The sequence below is a fragment of the Lonchura striata genome, chromosome 2 (genome assembly GCF_050655825.1).
Source record: "Lonchura striata isolate lonStrDom1 chromosome 2, ASM5065582v1, whole genome shotgun sequence".
In the NCBI taxonomy this organism is placed as follows: domain Eukaryota; kingdom Metazoa; phylum Chordata; class Aves; order Passeriformes; family Estrildidae; genus Lonchura; species Lonchura striata.
The window spans coordinates 118328037-118352680 of record NC_140704.1 but is presented as its reverse complement, the minus strand read 5'-3'; the positions used below and the strand labels follow the sequence as shown (position 1 = coordinate 118352680).

At 37.8% G+C, this 24644-nt stretch overlaps 1 protein-coding gene and 1 long non-coding RNA gene across 3 annotated transcripts in view; one reads left to right on the top strand and one right to left on the bottom strand.

Annotated features, from left to right (window-relative positions):
• On the top strand, positions 1 to 15948 carry LOC110484766 (uncharacterized). Its single transcript, XR_002467810.3, has 3 exons — positions 1 to 1378; positions 1671 to 1772; positions 7276 to 15948. It is a non-coding gene; the product is annotated as an uncharacterized LOC110484766 (long non-coding RNA).
• XKR4 (XK related 4) overlaps positions 1 to 24644 on the bottom strand; it is a 223723-nt gene that overhangs the window by 32646 nt on the left and 166433 nt on the right. The window lies entirely within an intron of this gene.

Below are 24644 nucleotides of genomic sequence, written 5' to 3'. Positions count from 1 at the left end.
CACCTATTTGCTGTTCTTCAGGCTTTCCCCCAGGCCAGCTCATCTGCTTTTCTTAAGGAGACAGAATTTTTTTTTTTTTTTTTAAAGTCCTGGTAACTGTTATTTTTAAATTTGGGGTTTTTTTGTTAAAAGATCCTGCTACAGCAAAGAATTTCATAGGAAACGAATATTCTTCTGAATTTTAAAGCAAGTTTTACTGGTGCTACCTGCCTCATATTTTAATACAAGATGTCATATTGAGGACAAAGGTCTGCTTGTGGGAATAACTATCAAGTCAGCAATGAAATTCACTGCTTCCTAGTTTTTCCAAAGCAGCCTTCATTATCTGGGGCATTTCAATTCACTTTCTTCTGTTCTGACTAGCACTCTTGTTTCCTTAATTATGTTATCAGAATAACCCCTGCCCTGTGCCTCTATACATTTTTATTACTTCTCTTTCTCATAATGAGGTGAGGGAACTCTGAATACAATAGTCAAGTAATCAGGTAAAGTTCTGTAGACTGCAGGAATATATTTGTAAGTATTTGCTGTCACACTGTGTTTCTGTCTGCATTAAAATAATTTATGCTATTCACAGAGTACCTATATCCATAAATTTATAATTTAACATTAAAATAGATAAAGTCATAGGCATGATCTCAACACAGCCTATTCTCAGTTCATAGAGTTCATGAAAAGAGTTCACAAACTGAGTACCTCAGAGGCTTCTGGGAAATGCAAGTAATGTTTGTACAAAAAATTGTGTCTGACAATATTCAGTTAATAAAACACATAATTTCTGTCCCCAGTATAAGATTCCCTCATCTTTATCCATGCTGAAAAGGTGACAAAATTTCCCCTTATAGCTCCATTGTATTCCTCTAAGCTCTTCAAGAGGAGCAAAGTAGCTCCCAGAATGAGCGTGTTCCCGTGAATGGGACATTTAACAATTCTTCATAGATCTAACACCTTTTCTCAAAATATTTTAGTATTCTCTGCAGCTGCATTATTCTTAAAATAGATGATGAAGAATGTTGGTATGACACCCATTTTCCTGAAGCATGAACCAGAGAAAAAGGAGCTGAATGATTTGCCTGAAATATCAATCTACAAAGCGTTTTCAAGAGTAGGAACCCAGAAGTTTTAAAGCAGAGTCTATTATCTGAGGCACAGAGAGCATGGCTCTGGTGGCACCTCAGTACCACTTGGCAGCAGATTCCTTGGCTAAACTTTCACATGGAATTATCTGCCTGCATCAGTGCTGTGTTTACCAGCGGACTCGAGCGCCGCTGCCCATGAGCCAGCACTACAACCTGTGCCTGCACTGCAGATATTGGCTCGTCAGCATTGAGCTGGATCTTCAGAAACTTCTTTCCTGAACGACCAGTTTACCAAAAAGGTATACAACTTTTATATTTTGGAAGCCAGTTGACTTCCACTTAATCTATCAAAAGCAACTGGGCTTTGAAAATAGGTGAAAGCATGAAGGAGAGAATGTTTTTGAATGATGCTTTTTACAGTTGTGGGCAGTGACAGGTATTTATTTCATTCTTTCAAGCACTTGGCTAGCAACTATAATTCAGAATTATCACAACTGCCATTTCGCAAGAGCTATATAAATCAAGCTGTCTTACCAACTTAGAAGCTTTCTACATTCTAAATCAAGAAGGGCTTAGTTTATCTTCTTACAGCTGGAGGTGATGGTTCGTGCCTGTGCTCACCCAGGAGAGTGTTTAACCACTGTGTTTCAAGCATGCTGAGAATGCCTGCTGCGAACACTGGCATGCCTTTGGGTGAGTATGAGAGACGTTTTCCTGGAGTTTTTCCAACCTTAGATGCCATTCACAAGATTGTCATAGTGGTGATATTTTTGTTCAAGATTTCACATTTGTGCACACAAACTTCTAATGGGTTTTGTGCTAATTCACTGGCAATGACTTCTAGGTGAATTAATTCTTCTTATATTAGTTTTGTAGAGGCACAAAATTCCAGTGGCTTTCCTCATCTGAGAGACTTGAGGACTGACCATAAATTCTGTGAGCATAAATTTATGAGCATAAATTCTATGGGTCATTAGCAGTATTTGGTTCACTAAATCCTTATGGACCTTTTTAAAATATTTTACCTCATATACTCAGTACAATTATTCAATCAAACACTTCAACTTGAATTTATCATTTTTGTCCAATGGCACATTTCACATCCACATCTGGAACTTCTGAGCTATACAGGGTATATATTCTGATATTTAAATAGCAATTTACTAGCAGCAATGTCTAAATAAGTATATTTGCCTAAATCAGTTATTTTCTGAAATAATCAAGATTTGCCTCTTGTCTTTAAAAACTTCTTTTGCATTTTAGGAATCAAGCAGCAATTTTAATGGCATATTTGCAAGTAGAATATTAACAAATTTCCCTTACTTTACAAAAGCTATTGTATTCTAGGTATCACCAAGCTAAACTGAATTATTACTGCATGGTAATAATGTCCTCAAAATAGAAGTCTATAATGTGAATGCTTAAACTCATGTAATGAATGCCAATTATTCTATTACTCTGCTCAGTGTATAATTACAGAAACTGGAGAATATTCTGAGCTTACAGTTTCTCTATTGTTGGACTGTTTGGTAAACTTGACTGGCAGCTTCTCTGTTAATTTTTCTTAACCAGAAGGGAATCAAGTCATGCAGCTATTTTGAGTGACAGCCAAAGAATACTGACTAATGAGCAAACACTCCACACTACATTTTAAAAATGCAAACACCATCCAGGAAAAGGAATTGAAGTAGCCAATTTGTATAATAAATGACTTTATAAGGCATGCATGATAACAGAACTGAGGAAAAATGGGATGCTAGTCCAGGTGGGCTCAATGCAGCAGGCATCCACAAGCATGCCTTTACATCTTGAAAGGCAAACACCACATACCTTGGCTAAATTTTCAATTAATTAAATAAGTTGCTAATATAATTAGCTTGCTCATTTTTGCTTTCCCATGATGAAATGAATGAAAAGAACCCTTTGCACTTTTGAAGACAGACACTTACATAATCACACATATTTGCCATGGGTAATGCAGGTCCTTGGCCTTCAGAGTAGGAGGACAGATTGAGGGAGTTTGCCAACACATTATCCTGGCAGAAATTAAAGGAGCTTGAAGGTGGCTGTCATTTGCCTTTGCTGCTAACAGTTTTAAAGGATTATTGATTCAGCTGATAAGCTTTGGAGGAGTGTAGCCACGTCGCCTTCCTCAAGGCCAGAGTCTTTGCACAGGAGGGAACAGCTGCTTGCCTTCCAGGGCATCAGGGGATTGCTGCACACCAGAAAACTCTTCTGCAGTCCCTGGCTGTGAATTAAAGGCTGCTCCGTGGTGGGAGTAATTGCCTGTGTCTGTGAAATAGGTCAGCCTGCCAAGCAATGCAAGGCTCTTTCCTCAGCTGCGAAGTATCAAAGCCTTAGAGATCCACATAAGTTAAATGTTTGTGAGAGAAGACAGTAAGGGAGGGAGCAAAGGTTTAATGTATTGTAAGCAACCAGAAAACACCCGTGAGTCTTTCTGTGAGGAAAAATAAGGCTCACCAGAGCCGCTTTTCAGTAGAGGCACATAGTCACACGGAAGGAAAAGAGTACTGCTGAGGAGCATAAAGAGCTGATTTTTAATACAATTCTCTCTTGTTCTGGCTGTACTCGCCAACATTTCACCTTAGGGTAAAACTTCTTGTTTGTTGACCCCTGGTACAATGAGGTGGAAAGGAAATGCATAACTCAATAGGATCTGAGTCATGTTAAATCCATCAAAAGAAATTTGTGAAATGTCTGGTTTCCAGTTTCAAAAGTAACTTAAGCTTCAGCAGTAATTAAGTGCTTAACACCCCTGATGTCATTGGGCATTAGACATTAAAGGACTTCAGATGAAATCCTATGGGCCAAGATCTCCACATCTAAAAATATCATTGTTGTTAAGTTTGCTGTAAGACGCCTACTACAGCTCAAAATAAACCCTTATGTTGAATCCTTAGTGCCAGCTCCAATTCAGTTACAATTTTGGAAATGTAACCTGAGGAAATATTGACCCAGTCCCTTGCTGAGAACTTCTTCACTGCCTGTCTGGGAAAATTAATTTTCCTAAGACTTGAACTATGTTTTCAGTGGTAGTGCTCTTCTGCTAACTGTTAAAAGCTTTCTATACTGTTTCTAGGGTTTTATGCAGCTAAGATACCTGTGTATCTTTTTTCTTCCTTCCGTCAGTCATGTAGTCACAAGCTTGCTTCTGTGCTGAAGCTCTTACTTAAAAAATAGAACTCAATGAAAAATCCAAGTTAAGGATAAAGCACCATTAGAATGACCTTCCAGGAGGGAAAGTAAACATGGCCAACTTTTCTTCTGAATTAACTTAATACAAATGCTCAGAAGAAGCAGCAGTATAAAAAACTGCTTCAGTAATGTTTGCCCAGCTGAAACATCAAATAGCAAGCCCAGAATATGTTTGAAAATCCTATCCATTATTCTGATGGAAGTGAAATTATTTTTTAACCCTCACAGTTTGTGATTATTTTCTGTAATCTAAATGAACCCTGTGCCATAAGTTTCTTATTTTAAAATTTTTGTTTTATTCAGAAAAAATTTCAATAGATGTTGAAACTACTTGGGGAATTTTCAAGGTTAATTGTCAAATCCTTCATGACATCATGTCAACTTCTCTGTGGTAAATATAGGCTTGTGATCAGCAGACTGTCAACTGTATTTATTTATAAGCCGGTGTTCCTAGAAACACATCTAAGGGCTATACTTAGAGGTTAGGCTACAATACTGCAGTGCTGCAAAAACTGGTCACATATGGAGGCAAACAATTTTGAAAGGTTAACCCTCTTCACTTATGATATGCTCTGACATCCTGTGGATGCCAAATGGCTGAACACAACACAAGAGGAAGAGCTGTGGGTAAATCAGGAAAACAGGCAGTTGCTTATTTGGATGAAAATTTACAGCTTAAACTGGTAGGGTGGAAAATCTGCAGGGTACTGTCGGAAGGTCAGTGATATGGATGTTAACATCAGGAACAGGCTCACAACTGACTTAGTCCTCAGTGAGTTTTATGCCTGAGATCATGAATATTTATTCTAAGTAGTCAATTATTTATATTAGATAGCATGCAAGTACATTTATTATAAACATGTTTTAAGTACAGTATTAGTTGAAAAAGGCAAGGCACCTAGTCACTCTAGACAAGCCTGCAAAAATTCTCAAAAAGATTTGCAAGGTCTAATTTTGTGCAGACTTAAAATAAACATGTCTCACACTCATCTGTTCTGAGACAATCTCCTAAGCAAATATGAGATGAGTGTCAGTAAATTCAGTTTGGTATGTACTCGTCTTCCAGCTAGTAGAGCCTACACTGTCAAAAAACTCTCTCATTTAAAGTTCCCTCAGTATTTATGACTGAGCCTTAAACATCTATATTCTCATTTTATAAATTAAAAATGGAGAGACTTCTTTAAGAAACGTGGCTTAAGCGTCTTTTTTAATGTTCGGCAGTGATGAACCATTAGTTTATCTTTCTCTCCATGCAGCCAGGTTAGGTATTTTTAGAAACCAAATGCAATCTGGCTCAAGTCTTTGTCCTTGGTAAAAGATATCTAGGTAAATTTTAATGGCTGGGGATATACAGATAGTTGGCCCTTAAATCCTGTGAAACTCCAACTGTCCCCACCAGCGCAATGGCCTCCAGGAGAAGTTGCAAGATTAATCCATTTCCCCATGTCTCCTCCCATAGAGCTGTGTAGAAAAGCTCCTTCCTTTTCTACAGGGTTCTGTGTTCTCTTGCTAAGAAGAACAGATAATTCTGCGGTCAAGAATATTTTGCAGAAAGCATCACTCTTTTTGTCTTAAGCCCATCAATAATCTGCAAATACATACAGATATCTGCTGTGATATTTCAGAAGCATATTGCATGGAGACAAAGATAAAAAAATGAAATTAACAAAAACCCCTGACCCGGTATAGAGGGTAAAACTTATACCAGCCACATGTAGTCCAAGATAAAAATACACCACTTTGTTAATATCCAGTGAATTAAAGAGAAGTGGTAGGCCATTGTTTATATATCCTTATTCTTACCAGGTAGAATTTTCCTCTTCCTACATTAGCAGCCTTGTTCAGGGTTATTGTAAGGACCCCTGGAACTGTTCTTAATAACACTTAATATGTTTGACAATATGCAGTGTTCTTTTTCACAGAAATGTGTTGTGATGATCACAGAAGTACAATTCAGAGAAGCAAACAACATGTCCATATAACTCTGCAAAACCAGATTGTTCAACTTGATTGATACATAAAAATGTAATAGCAATAGCATCTGATCACTGAAGATATAAATTTTAAAAATTCACCAAAAATTAAGGAAAATTCTTTCACCCAAGTTAAAATCTACACGCTTCTTTTCCTTGTAGAGTGTTTTTATAACAGTCTAAAAATAAGAAAGGTCTTGGCAGAAAAAAAGCCTTGAAAGAAAAAATCGCCCTTAAGCATTGCTAAAAAAAGAAAGTTAGTTCAAAAGAAAAATGTTCTGCCTTGTGCAGGCTAAAACAGAACCAGAAAATTCCATACTGGCCAAGGTAGGCTTACCAGTAAAGCTGAGTCATCTCCAGTACCTTCTTTCCAGACCAGCTGGTAAAATGTGTGGTTCTGTGTTGCAGGGTATGGTTGAGACTGTACATCATTTGCACAGCTCTGCAGCACCATTTCCTGGTGTGAGCATGTCCCCCCATGCTCCACCTATTCTTTCTGGCAGGCTGTGCTGGTTTTGGCTGAGGAAGGATTAAATTTCTTCCCAGGGGCTGTGTTTTGGATTTGTGCTGGACACAGTGATGATAATACAGAGGTGGCTTGGCTTGCACAGAGCCAGGGCCTTTCCTGCCTTTTGTGTTGCCACGCTGGTGAGGAGGCTGGAGATGCCTGGGAGGAGGCACAGCCAGGAGAGGTGACCCCAACTGACCAAAGGGATATTCCAGACCATGTGGCAGCATGTTCAGTGCAGAAAGGAAGGGAAAAAGCAGGATGGGGGGATGTTTGGAATGATGGTGTTTGTCTTCCCAAGTTGCTGTGATGAAGCCCTGGTCTCCTGTGATGGCTGAACACCTGCCTGCCCATTGGAAGAACTGAATTAATTCCTTATTTTGATTTACTTTTGTGTATAGCTTTTGCTTTCATTATTAATCTGCCTTTATTTCAACCCAGCTTTTGAGTGTCAGTTGAATGACTTTGATGTAATAATGCATCTTCTTTTGTTCTCCAGAGAAGAGGAGCTGCCACTAGGACAGAGACTGCAGAGCTGAATCAGGCCCCACATGTGATTGACTCATCCCTGGTGGACAAAAGCCAATATTACGTTTTTCCTGCTGCACAATAGGCTGTTCCAGTCAGAAAGATGAAGGAGAAAGATGACACAGCTTTCCAGAAACTCCCTAAAGATGATACCAAAAGGTCTGCCTGTACAATACTTTCTATTTATTTGCCAGTCTTCATTTTCATACACTGTAAAGAGCAGTGCCATAGCTGATAGACTGGTCTCCATTCAATAACTACCACTAAAAACCTGACAACACATTGACACAACAAAGATATTTCATGATGCTCAACACCATTTATTCAGAATTTCTGCAAACACAGACACACATCACTTTCTTCATCTGGAGTTGCTTCAATTTACTTAATAACTAGGGGAATTAGGAACTTTAGATATAACTAAACTGAGATTCTGGAGGACAAAATACCAACACCAAACAAAACCAAGTTACCTTTGAACTCATCTGAACTGAGCTTATAGCAGAAACAACAGAAGCTTTCATGTGAGATTATTCGTACTTTAGTCTCAGTTTCTGAGACTGCACAATTATCACAGCACACACCAATATGTCAGGTCCATCCTGTTAAAGAGGGAAGAAACTGGAAGATAATGAGGATGATTAAAGTCAGAAGATTTGCATATACGTCTTATAGACACAGGAAATAACATGACAAAATGGAAGCCTCCAATATATCAGCTACTCAGTATCTCTGTTTATAAACCAATGAAGTTTGAGACATAAGGCCTGCTGATGTAGTTTGTAGGAAGAATCAAAGGAGTTAAGAAAACAGTTAAAAACCCCATAAAATTTCAACATGTACCTTTGCAGTGGCTTTGCATAGTAAGAAAAAGAAGCTGTTAAACCTGAACTTCTTTCATTATTAGATTATTTTTTTTTCCTGGTTTCCACCAGAAAATAACAATGGAGAACTGACATTTCCTTTTAAGAGGCGCAATTATATTGAATTGATGGTGAAATCAACAGGATGTGTACAGGACCTACTGCCCTCAAAGTCCCTAAATGCTGCTTACTTGGGCCATAGTAATAGGTTTGGCAATTAGGCATTTCTAAAAAAAAAACTTGTCAGGATATTGTATTCTGAACCGCATTTCAATTAGCTTTGGCAAGTACTAGTGATAGGTACTTTAGCATGAGGGTCCATGGAACAAGTTGTTCTTTTCCAGTAGCAGTTCCATGCTATTTCCTATACAAATAATAGAAATATAGAAATTTCCCCACTGGTTAACAGAGGGGCTATGTACGTATATGTCAATCTGTCACTGTTTTCTTGGCAAGGATGGCCAGCTTCTCCAGAACTTCATCACAAGAGACATTCTGTAATGAGAGCAATGCGCACTGTAGTATAGAGCACCAGTTGAAAATACATGCAGAAAAAAAGACATATTCAATATCTTGTACTGTTACAGCACATAGCAATGAATGCTGAGAAAACACCTTATCTCAGTAAGCCTTGGCTGCAACTTATGGGGAAAAAAAATGAAGGAACCTTCTACCTGGAAAAACCTGTGTTATTGGAAATAATACAGCTCTATTGTATGGAGTCTGAAGGGTTTGCTATTTGAATAGACTACAACGCTCACCTTAGTTATAGCAGCACCTTGCTCAGCACATTAATTTTCATCTTATAAAAAAATAGATTTTGTCAACTGGGTAAATGGCGCATTTCTGATCAATTTGCACTGCCTGAATGATGTTATAAATGTTATAAATGGTGGAAGTTCTCTCCTTTATGGTGACCAAGTGGGGCAAGAGGAGCCTTTGCACTAGTGGAGCTTTAGATTTTTTATCAGACATTTTTTATCCTGACCCATTTCAATATAATTCCACTAAAGATATCTTGTATAAAGTCTAGCTTTTCTGCTTCCCTTGATGGCCAGGCCAACTCTGATTCATGGGTCATAAATACATCTTTCACCTAACTGATAGAACATGCTTCTATCAAAAACATACATAGGATACATTGCTTTGTTGTGAAGAATTACTAATTATTATATTATTTAGATTCTTAGCACAAGTAAGTTTCTGTCCCATGGTCTGGGTATTTTCATGTCATTTAATCTCATAATCAGTCTAGTGTCTCCCCCAGCCAACAGTAAACGCTGTGACAAATAAATAAATCCTAGTCACTATGCCTAGATCCCTCTATACGAAACTTGTGCAAAGGTGAGTTTTCCAGAGAGTTTATAAGACAACACAGACCTTATTCACCTAGGACATTCAGCCTAGAGCTCAGAAGGTCATAATGAAGGGCATTTTGCCAAATGCACAAACCTGTACCAATGGAGTTGCAGTACTTCAGCAATACCAGTTGCAACAGTAAAAAATGGGTTGTACCAAATGACTCAACTTCAAGTGATAACAGCTGTTATTTTGGCATATTACTTGAAAGACAGAACATGGAGAAGTCTTGCTTCCTGAGCTATTTTGGTATCTGAGCCTGCTATGTGGTGAGAGACTGAACTCTGCAATGACGATGTGAGATTAGACACTGTGCTTAAATGCCCTAAAAGCGCAAGGAAATGCAGTTGGTTATAGGAAGCCAAAGCAGAAGAATACTGTATATACCTGTGATGCAAATTGTGCTTGTTTGCTAATGTCAGTAAGATAATTTGCTATCTCTATGAGCTTTTCTCCATTTATCACCTTTCAGTCTGGATGGATTTATGCATGCCTCTTACAGAACACCACACAACTATGAGCACATCACATCTACTTGTAATCCATACTAAAAAGACCTCATGTCAGGAGAGCAGCTACCCTTAGGAACTCAGGTTCTGCCAGAGGACAAAAGAGGAAAAATGTAAGGACCATGCCACCCATCTTGTTAGACCTCCACTGCCTTTCACAGGAAGAGTTCATAGCTTCTCATAGGCCTGTGAGAATCAGTGTTTGTAATTTGTCCCTTCTGCTGCCAGGAATGGGTGAATAGGTTGTGCAACTTCTTTTCCACATTCAGATTCCAATCAGATTGGTATTGTTTCAGTACCATTTTGAGGATAGTATAGATCTGAGATATTTTATCTACAAAATAACTAATGAGGAAAGCCCAGCTAATGACCATTGGGACCAGCTTTCTAAGTCCATTTGTGACCAGCAAACCAAACCATTGTTTATGTGGATGCATATGAAAGTTTCTCTGACTATTCATCTGCAAATCTGTGAGGAAGAATAAAAGACAGTAACGAGTTGCAGAAATATTCAAGATAACATAGTAGTGCCTGCTATTGAGGCAACGGCAACAGAGAAACTGTTCCCAATTGCCATAGTAATAATTCACCAAGAATATGACTTCAACAAACACATAAGCTTATAGTGCTGCTTCATGGCCAGTGAACATGGGATTTTCTGAATTAATTAAATTGCAGAAAAAAAGCATAGTCTCAGGGAAAATTCTGCCTCTTGTTGCTGAAAATATAACATTTGGCAGGGTAGGAGAAGCACTATAATGTATCTAGATTGTAAGCATTATTCATTGGGAATACTAAATGGAAACTGAAGCTGATATTCATTCCAGGGTTGTCCCATCTACGAGCACCATTTCATATCAATGGGAAAAACAGTACTATAGTGGCAAATTGTACTATTTTTCTCTGATCTGGATTAATACAGAGTCTTAGAAAATTTTAACTGTTAAATGGCTTTTTAGATAAGAAATATTAAATGCAAAGAACAAACAATTAAGCATGCAATAATTATTTTTTCTCACAAAAAGATTTTGAATTTCTAATTCTGATGTTTCTTTGATTCAAAAACTCCCAAATGTTCCTCGGGTACCAGGTAAATATTTAAAAGAAGTAATACAGTGTTTACCTGATGTGGCTGATCTCTGATACTGTTGCTTAATTAAAGAGTAGGGTTTACTGAGGCACAGCCCAAGGCACAAAGCTTTGTTTGATTTAGAATCTGGATATCAGACAGACATCCAGGTGTGGAAAAATGTTCTTAAACTAAGCCATATTTCATTAGTTGACAGGCATCAACCTTACCTGTGGTAAGGTATATCAGAGAGAGACCCTAGAGTCTAAAAACTCATTTTGTTTTAGTGACAGAACTAGAAAGAATTTTCCTAAGGGTTTTCTGCTGGATTTGTGCATGAGTCCTATTTACATCTTATAGTTTCTGAATAGGTTCTGAAGAAAGTGTAAGCTGTGTGTTTCATAAGAGTAAAGCTTCATATAGTATCTACCACTGAAGTGCTATGTAGTGGAAGTATTTTGATACTGTCCAAAGGATATCCATGCTAGCCAAACCCTTGAGAATTTAAACTGAGGAACACTGTAGTTAAAACGAAACAACCAACCAAACAAAAGAACATGCTACAATACTACAACACTACAGCCTGAGCTAAAGAATTCAGATTTGCTAAGCAGCACTGTAGAAAACTAGGCACTAGGCACAACTGCAAGATGACATTCTACTATGTACTTCCTAATGTGATACACAACATATTATTGATCCAAGTCTAAACCAAAACAAATTAATAACTTTTAGATTGATATATTTTTGCTGCAAAGTCTTTCATGACCTTTGGCTCTTATGTAAGAATAGTTACATTTTCCAATTAAATATGAAATATAAATACTAATAATATTACTTGGATTTTCCAGTGTAAGCTGACATCATTACTGTAAGTGAATTTTATTTACAGCCTACTAGAGATTAGATCTTTCTCATACTTGACTCTGAAGATTCTGTAAGCTAAGTAGGGCCAGATTAGGTCAGATTCCGAAGCAATTAAGAGGTGCTATGAAAATTTAGTTATTCTGGTTGAATGTCTCAATGCTAAAGATTTGGTCTCACTTTTATCCAAGTATTTCAATTAAGCTGAACAGTGAGTATGTATAGAGACTCAAAAGGATTTTTCCTAACATTTGAAAGTTGAGTAGAAAAAGCAGTTTAAATGTAAGCATGATATTTCTCCACTAATATTAAAAGGTTCTGCTAACATAACTTCGTTAGAAGTAACTCAGTGCAATTTCAAACACATGGCTTCAGACTCCTCTAGAAATCCCAATTACAAGTATAGTTGATTTATGCAAGTGGATACAGTGGACACACAGCAAGATTTTGGTACGTAAGCATGATGAATGCCGGATTACTAGGTGCGGCAATAAATAATTTTTCATTTGCCAGAAGCAGAAGAAAGGGCAACGCTTTCTTGTCTTGTGTTCACAGCCTAGCCCAGTTTTCTGTGGGCCACTGCAATACTGGGGCCATGCACTGAATGGCTGGTGTAAGCCTCGGGGCTTCCATCTATCCATTCTTCCATCCCCAGAAATCCCCTTTAATAGCAATACCCTTCAACAGCAACACACCTTCCCTGTGAAGGCCATGTCAGAGGTTAAGTTGGTACAAATGGGTGTTGCGCTAGGCTCAGTAATAACTCCCTAGATATCAGCCATTTTCCCAACCTGTGCGTGAGAACTGGCTAAGTTCCCCCTCCTTTCATTCCTCTACAGTTTGCCCACTGTGGGTTAGCAATGCTTTTGCAAAGGAAACAAATGTTTTTGCTCTGGAAAGGTAGCAAAAGAAGCTGCTTTGGTTTTCTCAGCACCAGCTGAGGTAAACACAGTTAGAGAGTGCACTACTTAGGCGCTGCATGGATGTGAAACAGCTCAAATGCATCTGTTGAGTGTGGATCAGATAAACACATCATGGACTGAATCATCACTGCCATCGCAGCTGTTAAGAGGACTTATACAGTGAATGGAATGCTTGGAATTGCTAAATGAAGGTTACATCATTCAAAGGTAACATTCAATCTCTCTAGTGCATTTTTTAAATGCACTAGAGAGATCTCACTTCTAAGAGCTTCTTTGATAGTACTGGCAAGACTCTGATTAACCAAGCTCTTTGTAGACAGACTCAATAGTTTGCAGCCAGGCAATGGTCACTACAGATATTAAGAGCTGCTGATAAAATCTTAAGTGAAGAATTAATTCCTGCCAAGTTACTCATCTAAGGTTATGTCAGTTACACTTATTTCAAGGTAACAGTCATGTGCACACCTAAACACATTGCAAATGTTGATTTCCTGATGCTCTCAGCAACCTGAGAAATCCTTATTTTATGATTACTTTTACCGGGTAAACATTAGAAATGCTACTGGTGGTCTTCTTATGTCAAAAGATCTTGTCTTTCCTTTCCTGTCCTGTCCTACACTACTCTTAAAAGTGCTATCTTTAAGAATGAACAGAGCTTTCATTCCATAAGATGTGCTCAAGAATACTTATCAGCTATATAGTCCCTAACACGGACAATTAAGAGTGCCCAAATTCAGATGAATGCATAGACAAATATACAACTTTAAACAATCAAATAAATGGGGGTACCTTTAGGAAAGTGTTTGAAGTGAAGTGTATTTTATTTATAATAAACTCCAATAAAAGCATTCAAATACCTAAGGCAAATAACTTGTTTAAGGATTCTGCTGAAGCACAGTCTATAGGAGAAATACAAATTTGAAAGATCAATACAGTCATCTACAAAGAACTGACTGTAGAGTGCTAGGGTGATTTTTTTTTTCCTTTAATTGGTTTATATTTAAAATGGTTATATTTTTTTTCCAAACTTGTGTTTTTAATGGATAAAAGTCTCATCCCACGTATGTTTTATTCAGTAACAACACTGATTTAACTTTTATCTCTTCTGTCTCCCCCATACACCTTGACCTTCACCTCAACTTCAGAAATATCTACATTATGAAGCAGGCTTTGAGAGAAACAGGAGTTTAAAAACCTTGATCATTTAAGTTATCCAGTTTTGAGGTTAATGTCATAAGTAGCTACAACACAAATGTGAGTGATCAGCTTCAGGAGTGGGGGCAGAAATGAATAGGTTGAATAGGTTGCTTTGAAACATATCTCATGGATACAGGCTGAATTTGAATAAAAAATTTATGAACTCAGAAGTTGTCTGCATCACTTAAGATACATAAAAGTGTGGGTGTGTGCATTTCTACTGCTTAGGTGTACAAATGATTGGTTTATATGTAAATTAAATTACATGCTGACTATTTACGTGCTGACTGCAGATTTCTTTAAAAATGGTGCCTCAAGAATGGTTCTTTACTGCAAAGGTACTGGAAGAACAATATTGCAAGAAAAGTAAGGGTAATGGTTTGTTTCTTTCAAATATAATCAACTTAATGTACAAATTAAAAATGTACTGCTTTTGCTGCCAGTAATTTAAATTCAAGATATTCTTAAAAGTGACATTAGTGTCCTACTTCAGCAACCATAAGAATTGTGCACCTGAAATTTAGGGCTGAACCCTGGTTCATAGAAAGGTGTCTTGGTGCTCTTTTGACTTAGTAAGGAGCAAAAGCTTTCCTAGGACTGACACACTGCTGACTGACAGAGAACTTTGACCATAATACTCCAACATGCATTGAGTTTCAGGGACAAAACCAGATTTTTTTTCCCAGCTGTTATACAAGGAAAGAATGGGGAGCAGTAACCTGTCCTGCTATGCCATGCTACCCATTGTTTAGAGGTGCTTGAAGGCTGAGAAAAGAATAATCAATTATTTAGATGATGCACAAGCTGAAAAAGCAACACCCCTTGCATATTTGTTAGAGGCTCAAAGACCATTTGTGTAAAGGCTGTAGTGGTGTTTAGGTATTGTGTTCTTTGCACAGCTTAGACTGGTTGGTCATGAATGACAGCTGCACAAAACTGCAATAAAGGAGAATAGGACAGATGGTTTATAGTTGCACTCACACTATGTCACCCTGACTCCTCTAAAATAATATTATTTGAGACAGAAATGGGCTATCTATGTAGTTCAATGAAGGAAATTCTCAATGTTGCTTGAGAACATCAAATCTTGTAAAAATTTATGTAGGAATTAGAAAACATCTGTGGTTTTTAAGCATGCCCAGAAAACCTAGAGTTGTTAAAAAAACAGAATATGTATGCTTGGTTACTTTACATCTCAAAATAACCATTTGAGCCTAAATTGACAAAAATCTAGGGGGAGGAAAGAAGCAATTAAAGCTGCACAAAGAATTAGGTTGGCTGTGATTATTGTAGGGGGTTGCTATTTTCTTCCTTTCGAAGAAGGATTGAGATCAGCTGTAAGTTGTGTCATTATCTCCAATTCTTTTAAGAGCAGCATAGTGAAAAGCTGCCAAAGCATTTAAAATGAATTCAATCAGGCTAAGAGGAGTATGTCAAACTGACTTCTTTGCCTGAAAATTACAGAATTATCTATAGTTAAAATTAGTTTCTACTCATCCTTGAGAGGGAGAAGATGGGCCCCTAAAAAACACTGTATACTGTGATGAGTCTGATGTAGGCTTGATGGCCCATCAGCAGGACTTGCAAAGTCAGTTGCTGTTGGTAGAGATGTTGAGGTGTATGCATGATGCACATGTGATTCCCACTGCAAAATGAAGGAGGTGATAATAGTAACTGTAAAATATGAATAGCAGGTTATTATTATGAAAAAAAGATAAAACCATCTGGATACTGAGTTTTGTTCTTATTTCTCTTCAAAAATCAGCACAACATAGCCTACTTAGCTCTTGTGTAAAGTAAAATTAACTTTTTGACTTATTAATATTGTCTTGAAATGCCAATAAAATTTCTCTTAGCAAATTTGTTTTCAGCCACATCTATCTTCTGATTACTGTCCTTCAGCACAGGCACCATTACAGTCAATTACACTGTTATCTGATTCAAACATGTGGACAGCTCTGTCAGTGACTTTAATTACTTTTTCATCAAAGCCATGTTGGACAGTCTCTGAAATTCCTTCTTTGCCTCCGAGGACATTGTAAAGGACAAATGATTTTTGCATTCTCTTCATCAAACATGACAGGAAATCTTTTAGTTTCGTTATCTCAAGTCAAGTTCTACCAAAAGAAAGGAACTACACCTGGATTGTCAATGGGCTCATATCCTTTGAAATCTGGCAGACATTGTATATCTTTAGCTTCATGGTTTATTTTCAAAAACAATAGGCAAAAATGCTCATCTTGAAGTCTGAAATCAATATATATGAACAGAATCCTTTTCTTAAATTATTCCCTTCACAATGCAAAAATGTGTTGAAGTGGTCTCCTCTGGAATGAAGGTTCACAACATCCTGTGCTTACAAGCAAATCAGCTGTGCTCTGCTTTAGCCTTGTCAGAACTACTGCATGGGGCATACACGCTTTTTCATACTGAGTAGGCCTTCTGGTCCTAGCTGTAATTGCCAAGATACTTCTCTGCAGTTATTTTCTAGCTTGCTCTAGAAATTCTAAGCATTGCATCAACAAAGACAAAAAAACCCCAAACTCTCAAACTGTTTCTATATTACTTTGAATATGCAATTAACTTAATAATACTTAAGTACTTCTTATTGTTACTAAAGTCCATGGACACATGGATAAAGGAGAAACAGGATGCAATTACTGGGCGTTCATATCATCAACAAAAGGATATTGCATTATTGTAGAAAGCAGGGCAAATACCAATAGCAGTTGCATCTCACAAAACTACTGAAGTTATTAGTAATGAGTTATGGCCCCCAAGGGGCCATAATTAAAACTTTTTAACCAAGATCACTTGTTTCCACAGAAGGTGTATTTGAAATGTTACTCATTTCTGTTATATAGCTACTGCTGCCAGTCCATGAATCTAAAGGTGACATTTGAGCAAATGTTTGAATAAAAATAATCATGGTCTTTGACTGAATAAAATTCTATGAAATTATAGTCTAAATACTGTTGCCTTTAGAAAAAACAAAACTGCAGCTGTTCATTTAATGAAAAACAGATTTAGACACGTGCAATCAGGGCGAGAACTGCTCAGAGATGTGATAGCTCTCTGATTGCAAAAGAGACAATTACTCCTACAAGGTTTCTAGAATCAATGAGGGACCTAGGTGACCTAGTCAAACTTCTGCTCAGAGCAGCATCAACACTGAATACAAGCCAAGAGATTCAAGTCTTTTGATAATCTCCAAGGAGGAAGGGTTCACAACCTCTCTGGATAATCTGATCCATGATTAATTGTCTTCTTGATGAACTTTTTGTTCCCTCTTACATACAGCCAGAACACCTCTTGTTTCAATTGATGATCACTGATTCCCATGCTCCTGTTGTGCAACACAGAGGAGAGCCTGTCAACAGGAGGGAACAATATTTCCTACATAGTTCCCCTAAGTATGCCTCCTACTGGGCACTGTCAGAAATAAATTATTGGTCTTAACATGACCCTCACTTTCATCAGGTGCAGTGCCTCAGGTTCCTATGACAGAAGCTCCATCACTTTTCTACATAGATCACTGAATATGAATTACTAGTTTTTGACACTTCTGCTGAGCTAATGACTAATGTATACAAAAATAAAGGAAAATAAAGGGTCCAATCTACAAATATTACAAAATATGTTTGTCATTAAATGCCTTGCATGTAATCTAGAAAACTGGATTGATTTTCTTGAGAAAACAACATATGGGAATCATAATTTAACAACAGAACCTGGTGAATTACAGAGCAGGGATGAGGAATGGGAAAGAGCACTGAGAAAGAGCATGCAAAAACCCACGTAGGTGCCAAACTTGCATTTGTTGGCAAATATGCCACTATGATTCTGAACTGGAAAGTCACATCTCCCACTGCTGTAGCATTTTTGCACCTCTGTACTTATATAAATTTGCAAGAAGAAGAAATTACAAGTGGTACAATGGACGCAGGGGTGCATGATTACAACCACCCCCACTCTGGGAGGCACCCAGGCACTGCTGAAAGAAACAACAGGTTTAGACCTGAAGGAGTGCAGTTTGGAGGTGATGCTGAAGCTGTTGCAACAAGTGACCTGACTAGTTTATTAGCATGGGACAGAAGCATGTGTACCATAAAAAGTTTGGGTAATACAGTGGAGTGCTATCACATGACAAGACTGATCAATAGGATTGAAGCACAACTGCTATCAGGCATTAAAGTATTTGTATTGTGTTTATGATCTGAGCACGCTCTCTTGATCTCTTCAGAGAGTTCACATAGACTAGCAGAGTGAGCTCAAATGTACAATTTAAATACGTCATATTAATTTATGAGTTTATGTTGCATATAGAGGTACATGGAACACTGGGATTTCTATGATAAAACTTAAGGTGACAGTGATGCATGCACTGCCTTCTGCCCAGTACACTTTTGTAACCTTTGCCTTCATCTCCTTAATACTTGTAATTCTTAGCTGTAGGCTGTAAAACCTGCTACTTTAAGAAACTAATTTACTTTAGTGTAGTGTTTGTAGAGGGAAACAATACCTTTATACACAATAATTCCACTTCTATCCTCAGAGCATCATACTTCCAATGCTATTTGAAATTCATTTAGACAAGAAATAAGTGGATTGCATGCCATTCTTAGAACTGTGATCCCCATAGGCTCTATCACACCATACAGTAGCAGTCCTCAATTGGCACTTCCAAAAAAAGAAAAAAAAAAAAATATTTGAAGCACATGTTATGCAGAAAAAGTTTCTGGAACATTTACTTGAATTAAAAGAGAGTCAAAATCTAATCCCAAGTAATTTTTCATTATAAACACAAAGTAACTCTCATATACTCATTAGAAGCACAAAGCATGACAGATCTTTTGCTCTTTTTAATTTTAATTTCTTAGATTTTAAAATATTTTAGGCTTGGTTTATAAAACAAACAGTGGTGGGAGTTTGGTTTCTCTTGTTTCTTATTGAGGTAGTGCATGGAAGAACATATCTTTGGGCACTTACAAAAAAAATCATAATCATTAAGGCACTACAAGTAGGATATGGGAAATTTGTACAGACTTTGGTTGTGCCATGGACTTCTATTACTCTGGACAAATGTTTAGAAAAATCTAACAACCTTCTCCTCCAAACTTTGTTTGCATACTAATTTCACTTGAGAAGAAATAATAGCCTAGCAAATGAAGGCAGAGTACAACACAGACCAAGAGAAATGCAAATCCTACTCTGTTTACTGTAACTGCAGTACTGTAATACTCTGTTTACAGTAACTCTGTCTACTGTAACAGTAGACTAGCAGTGGTGCCAGTTGGTTAAAATATTAATTGCTGCAAGTATGTAATTTTCTCCCTGAATACACAAATATTTTGTCTAGGAAGCTGTAGAAAATTTTTACAAGCCCACAGATAAAAAAACTTCTTATGCATTATTGTGTGGTATAAGGGATTACTAATTTAACATTTAGTGGATGCCACTAGTTCATACATTAAGTGGTGCCATTTAAGCTGGTTTAAGAAGTTGCCACCCTCCCTGCCTTGAACTGGTTTACACCGCCACACCTCCCCTAGTGTTGTCACAGCATATCTGAAATCATGGCTCTGCAGCAAATCAGTTATGTCATCCAGCCAAAACTGTTTTTGCCCATGTTGTTTTTCAACAGGATTAGCTCTGCACAAAGAGAGAGTGAGGGTTGGATGGCTGGGCCCAGAGGCTGGTGCTTAATGGGTTGTATTCTGTCTGGAGGCTGGTGAGAAGCAGAGCATCAGAGGAGTCTGTCCTGGGACCTCTGTGTCTTTGTCCATCATGTGGAGGATGCAACACAGCTCGCTCATCAGATCAGCTGATGGCACCAAATTGAGGGGCCAGCCAACATGCTCCAAGGTAGGGCTGCTTCCTGGACAGGCTGGAGGAACAGGGTAACAGGAAACATGAAATTCAGTAAGAGCAGCATAGTCCTGCTCCTGGAAAGGAAGAATGGCTGGCAGCAATGCAGACTGGGGAGAGACTGGCGGAGGAGTAACTCCAATGAAGAGGCCCAGAGGACCATGGCAGACATAAGTGGTCCCCATGTTTCCTTGTTGAATGGCATCCTTGAGCAGTGTCATTAGAAGCACAGCCTGTAAATTGAAGGAGCTGGTGACTCCATTTATGCAGCACCTGTTAGGCCACATGTACATATATATATGTGTGTGTGTGTGTGTATATATATATATATATATATATACATACATATCTACATGTACAGTTTGGAGCCCCAGTTAAAGATACATTGATCAACTGGACTGAGTTCAACAGAAGTTTACTGAGATAGCCAGGGGCTGGACCCCTTACCATGTGAGAAGATGCTGCAGGACCAGGGCTTGCTCAGACTGGAGAACCTATAAGATCATCAATAAGATGGAGCCAGGCTCTTCACAGAAGTGCAAGGGGGAAGGATGAAGGCAATGATGTTAAGTTGAAACACAGGAGTTTCAAGCTGAACAGAACTAAAAACCTTTTTCCCCATGAGGACAGTAAGACAGTGACACGGGCTGCCCAGGGTGGTTTTACAGTCTCCACCTTCAGAAATGTTCAATATCTGACTGGATAAAGCCTTCAGCAGCCTGATGTGACCAGCCTGGTATGACCATATGGCTACTACTGTTTTGAGCAGAGGTCACTTGCAACCCCAGTGACTCTGTGATTTACATGAAAGTCAGGGAATGCTTGAATTGGCTCGGCTATGGATGAAACAGATATGGAAGTCTGTTATTTATCTCCAGGATCATGCAGTTGGGGTATATTATGTCAGCAAATGAAAGACAATACTTTCAACCTCTAAAAACACCTGAAAGAGAAATACCATGGCATTACACTCTTTTCATTAACAACTACCAGATAGGCAATGCAAGGAACTTTATTACTAGAGATTGTGTTTATCACTCTTCATACATACAGTCTATATTTTTGTGCATTTGTATCTGTGAGTATGCAAAGATATCACTGCTTGAAAGGTTTATCCTATGCAAAAATTACTCTGTACAGAGTGTTTGCTATGGTGTTGCTTACATTTCTTAGCTGAGTCCACAGTGAGAAGAGTTAAATATTTTAGAAGCTTTTAGAGGGCCAGAACTGGTAATAAGGGTGTGGAGAGATCCAGATTATGCCTCCCTGATTATATGAAATTAGACAGTCGATGAAGCTGATCTCTATAGACACACTTGTGCAGTACTACACGTGCATATGACTATCTTGGATATATTAGGAAATAATTGTCTTGTTGTGCTTGTGTGCATTGTATTTCAAGAGATGGATAAAATGCTGGATTTAAGAGAAAAATAAATATCAATCCTTCTCAATTTTAACAGACTCTCCCATGATGCTTGAGATATGAATTACCAGTGTTCCTTTCCCATTGTACTGTAAGGCAGGCATGCTTCATCCTCACCTTCTCAGATAAAGAAAGAGATGCACTGAAATTGAATGGCTTGCACAGGATCACGTTAAATCTCTGATGACATCACAGAGAAAAACCTGTGTATTATGGACAGCAGGTCCTGTGTCTTTCTAAGCTTATCTTCACTCATCTTTTTCTGCTAAATAAGAAAGTTACAGGATCAGAGAAGCTGGTTTATTTACCTGCATGTGAAGATGGTTTTTTACCTGCATTTGAACTATCAGCAATTACAACTTATTTTAGTACCAGTTGTTCATTCGGTTATTCCTTAAAACACTGTTATTCCTGTCTGTGCACAAACATGAGTGTCAGCTTTACCCTGGTAGGTAGCATCTGCAATTGGAATGGAGCCTCTGTGAAAGATGCTGATATCCATCAGTGGTATCTGCAATTCAGCTTTGTATGAGCAGAAAAAGAGATCTTGGGAAAGGAAGAACAGGAGAAAAAAAAACGAAAGAAAGGGCACACCTTTCTGTGTTATTATAGCTGCAATTTCCAAGTTGTAGTAGAAAAACTAAAACGCGAAAAGGAAAGATTAATATTAACAGTCACATCAGGCCACACAAAGTTCAGCCTAATCTGCATTGTAAACTTTCTGGAGACAAACTTATGCTTAGTATAACAAAGTGGAATTTTTTCTGTATGGTTTATTGCATCTCCTAAAGTAAAGCCATATAAAGTAAACCCAAAGTACACTCAAAATACTGTATTGCAGGATAACATGGAAAGGACATCATCAACAAGTTCTGTGACACTTTTTTTACTTGGCTTTTGCAAAACACCTTTGAAACTCATTCTGAAACTGATACACAGATTTTACCATGTACACCACTGCAGAAACAGCTATTACTATTTGTTCATTTAATGCATTAAAACTGTCATAACTTCTTTTTAAGATGCTACATTCGAGACTTTAAACATTTCTCACTTGATTTGTCCCTAACTTAACAGAGCAGCTGGAACATTAATAATAAAGAAAGGAATCAAAGATTTACTTTTCTTCATTCTCACCAAGGCTAAGCAAATGTATTTAGACAATGTATTTTCAAGTGAAACAGACTAACATGTAGATACTTCTGTATCAAGCTGGAACTAAAGTATTTGTATTAAAAGAAGATTCAAATCTACTTGGCAGAATTTTTCTTACTACATTAAGAGATTATTCATAGATAATACATATTCAGACAAACAGATAGCATTACATTGTGGTATGAATAAATACCACTAAAGAATCTGGCGAATTGTAAAGATTTCTCAATCAATAAAAAACAAATTGTGGAAGCCTATTTTAATGGAGAAATGTGTATGTAACTCTTCTTTTTTTTTTTTTTTTTTTTTTTTTTTTTTTTTTTTTCCTGTGGTTATACTTTGCTCACTTTCTCTCTGTCATTTTTGGAAAGTATAGCCAGTTTAGCCTGCCTTTCTATGAAAGTTTCTCACATCCTTTCAATAAAGTAACACAGGTGAAAAATCACATCTTTATCTGTGTTCAGAGAGTGGGTGGGCACAATGTGCCTTTGCCTTAGGTCTAGTATTTCTTACATACCTACTCTGTGTCTTAACTTTTCCCATTTTGAGGCACTGACTACCTTCACTCTTCTGGGTAAAGTACTGTCTTCTTGCAATGGTGAAGACACTGACATTGGCTCTCATCAAGCTTTAATTTAAAGAAGACAAAAGTAATGGAAACATTATGTGCACACTTGTCTGCCCTCAGCTCCAGAGTTCATCATAATTCCAAAACATTAATTTGTGTTTTCATCTGAGAATAGGCCTTCTTGGCAAATGACAAGTTTGTGGTTTTTTGAGATTTGCCCTACAGGACATGGTAGACAGGAAACAGAGATTAAATAAAAATGTCATTAAAAAAAATCCTAAGTACATCAGTCTCCTAGAAACTTTGCTGTCACTACTTTTCAAAGGTGACCCACCATAACCCTGTAGCGGGTGTCAAATGCTACCAAAACACAGGAAGTTCATTTATTTTTGTCTGCTGTGTGAGGGGAAGGTACAGAACAGGGAAAATTTGTCCTTTCTGAAGAGCAAAAGTCCAACAAAGTCAAAGAAACCTGAGGAAATCCAGTAGCAAGGCAGTGCTCCAAGGCTGACATACAACTTATTGCAATACATTCCTCATCAGCTTAAGGTACATAGAGAAGAAATGAGTGAAGCTATCACATGTGAAGGGGTACAAAACACTCCTTTACCCCACACTGACCTCACCTGACTTCTGGAAATGTCAGCACCAACCTAACCTATTTCTGTGCACCTGGTCTTCAACTGAGAGTGATTATCTGTTTAGAAAGGATGAGCAAAATGAAGCAGCATGATTTTATACATTAACCACACTGCTAAAGCATTCCAGCCAGGTTTAGAACAGATCCTTCCAGCCTGCTCAGGAACGGGGACCTGCCCTGGAGGCAGAGGGCCTCCAGCAGGTACCCTGTGCTGAGATGCCTCCCACCACTCCTTGCAGACAAGTGCTCTTCACAAAAAACCCACATCACCATCACAAGGGCGACCAAAGTGAGGTCAAACTCGTTATCTGTGGTGGAGTAACAACAATTGTTAGGAAAACACATGTAGCGCTGAGGTGATGGCTGCCTTGTGAGGGGCAAGAAAAGATAAAGATTATTAGAAACCACTTGTAGGTATTTCTCAGGCTGGTCTCAAACTGTTTCCTCTTTGGTCTTCAACCCTCACCCAGGCACCAGTAAAATTGATTTTTAAGCTACTCATAGTTTCAAAAGGGTCACATGTTGATGTCAGGAAAAAGATAACTATCACTGAGGGTTCAAGAAGGAGAATGATAGGGCAACTAAAGAAGATAAAGTAGTTCCAGAGACCAGTGCATGAACATTTCAAGTCTCAAAATAAATTTGACACAAGGATGATACCTATTTTGAAAACCAAATTAGAATTTTCAAAAGCAGGCTCTGGCCTGAACTTAATTTGAATGTGTAAAAATGCCCCCACTGAGATCATTTGGGTTTAAGACAAATACAAAACAAAAGAACAAATTGCTGTTCCTTGGTCTTAGTCTGATTTTCCAAAAGTTAACATATTATGCACACTATTTTAAATTCATGAACTCTTTAGGCATTATTTCATGGCTACAGTACAGAGAATTAAAGAA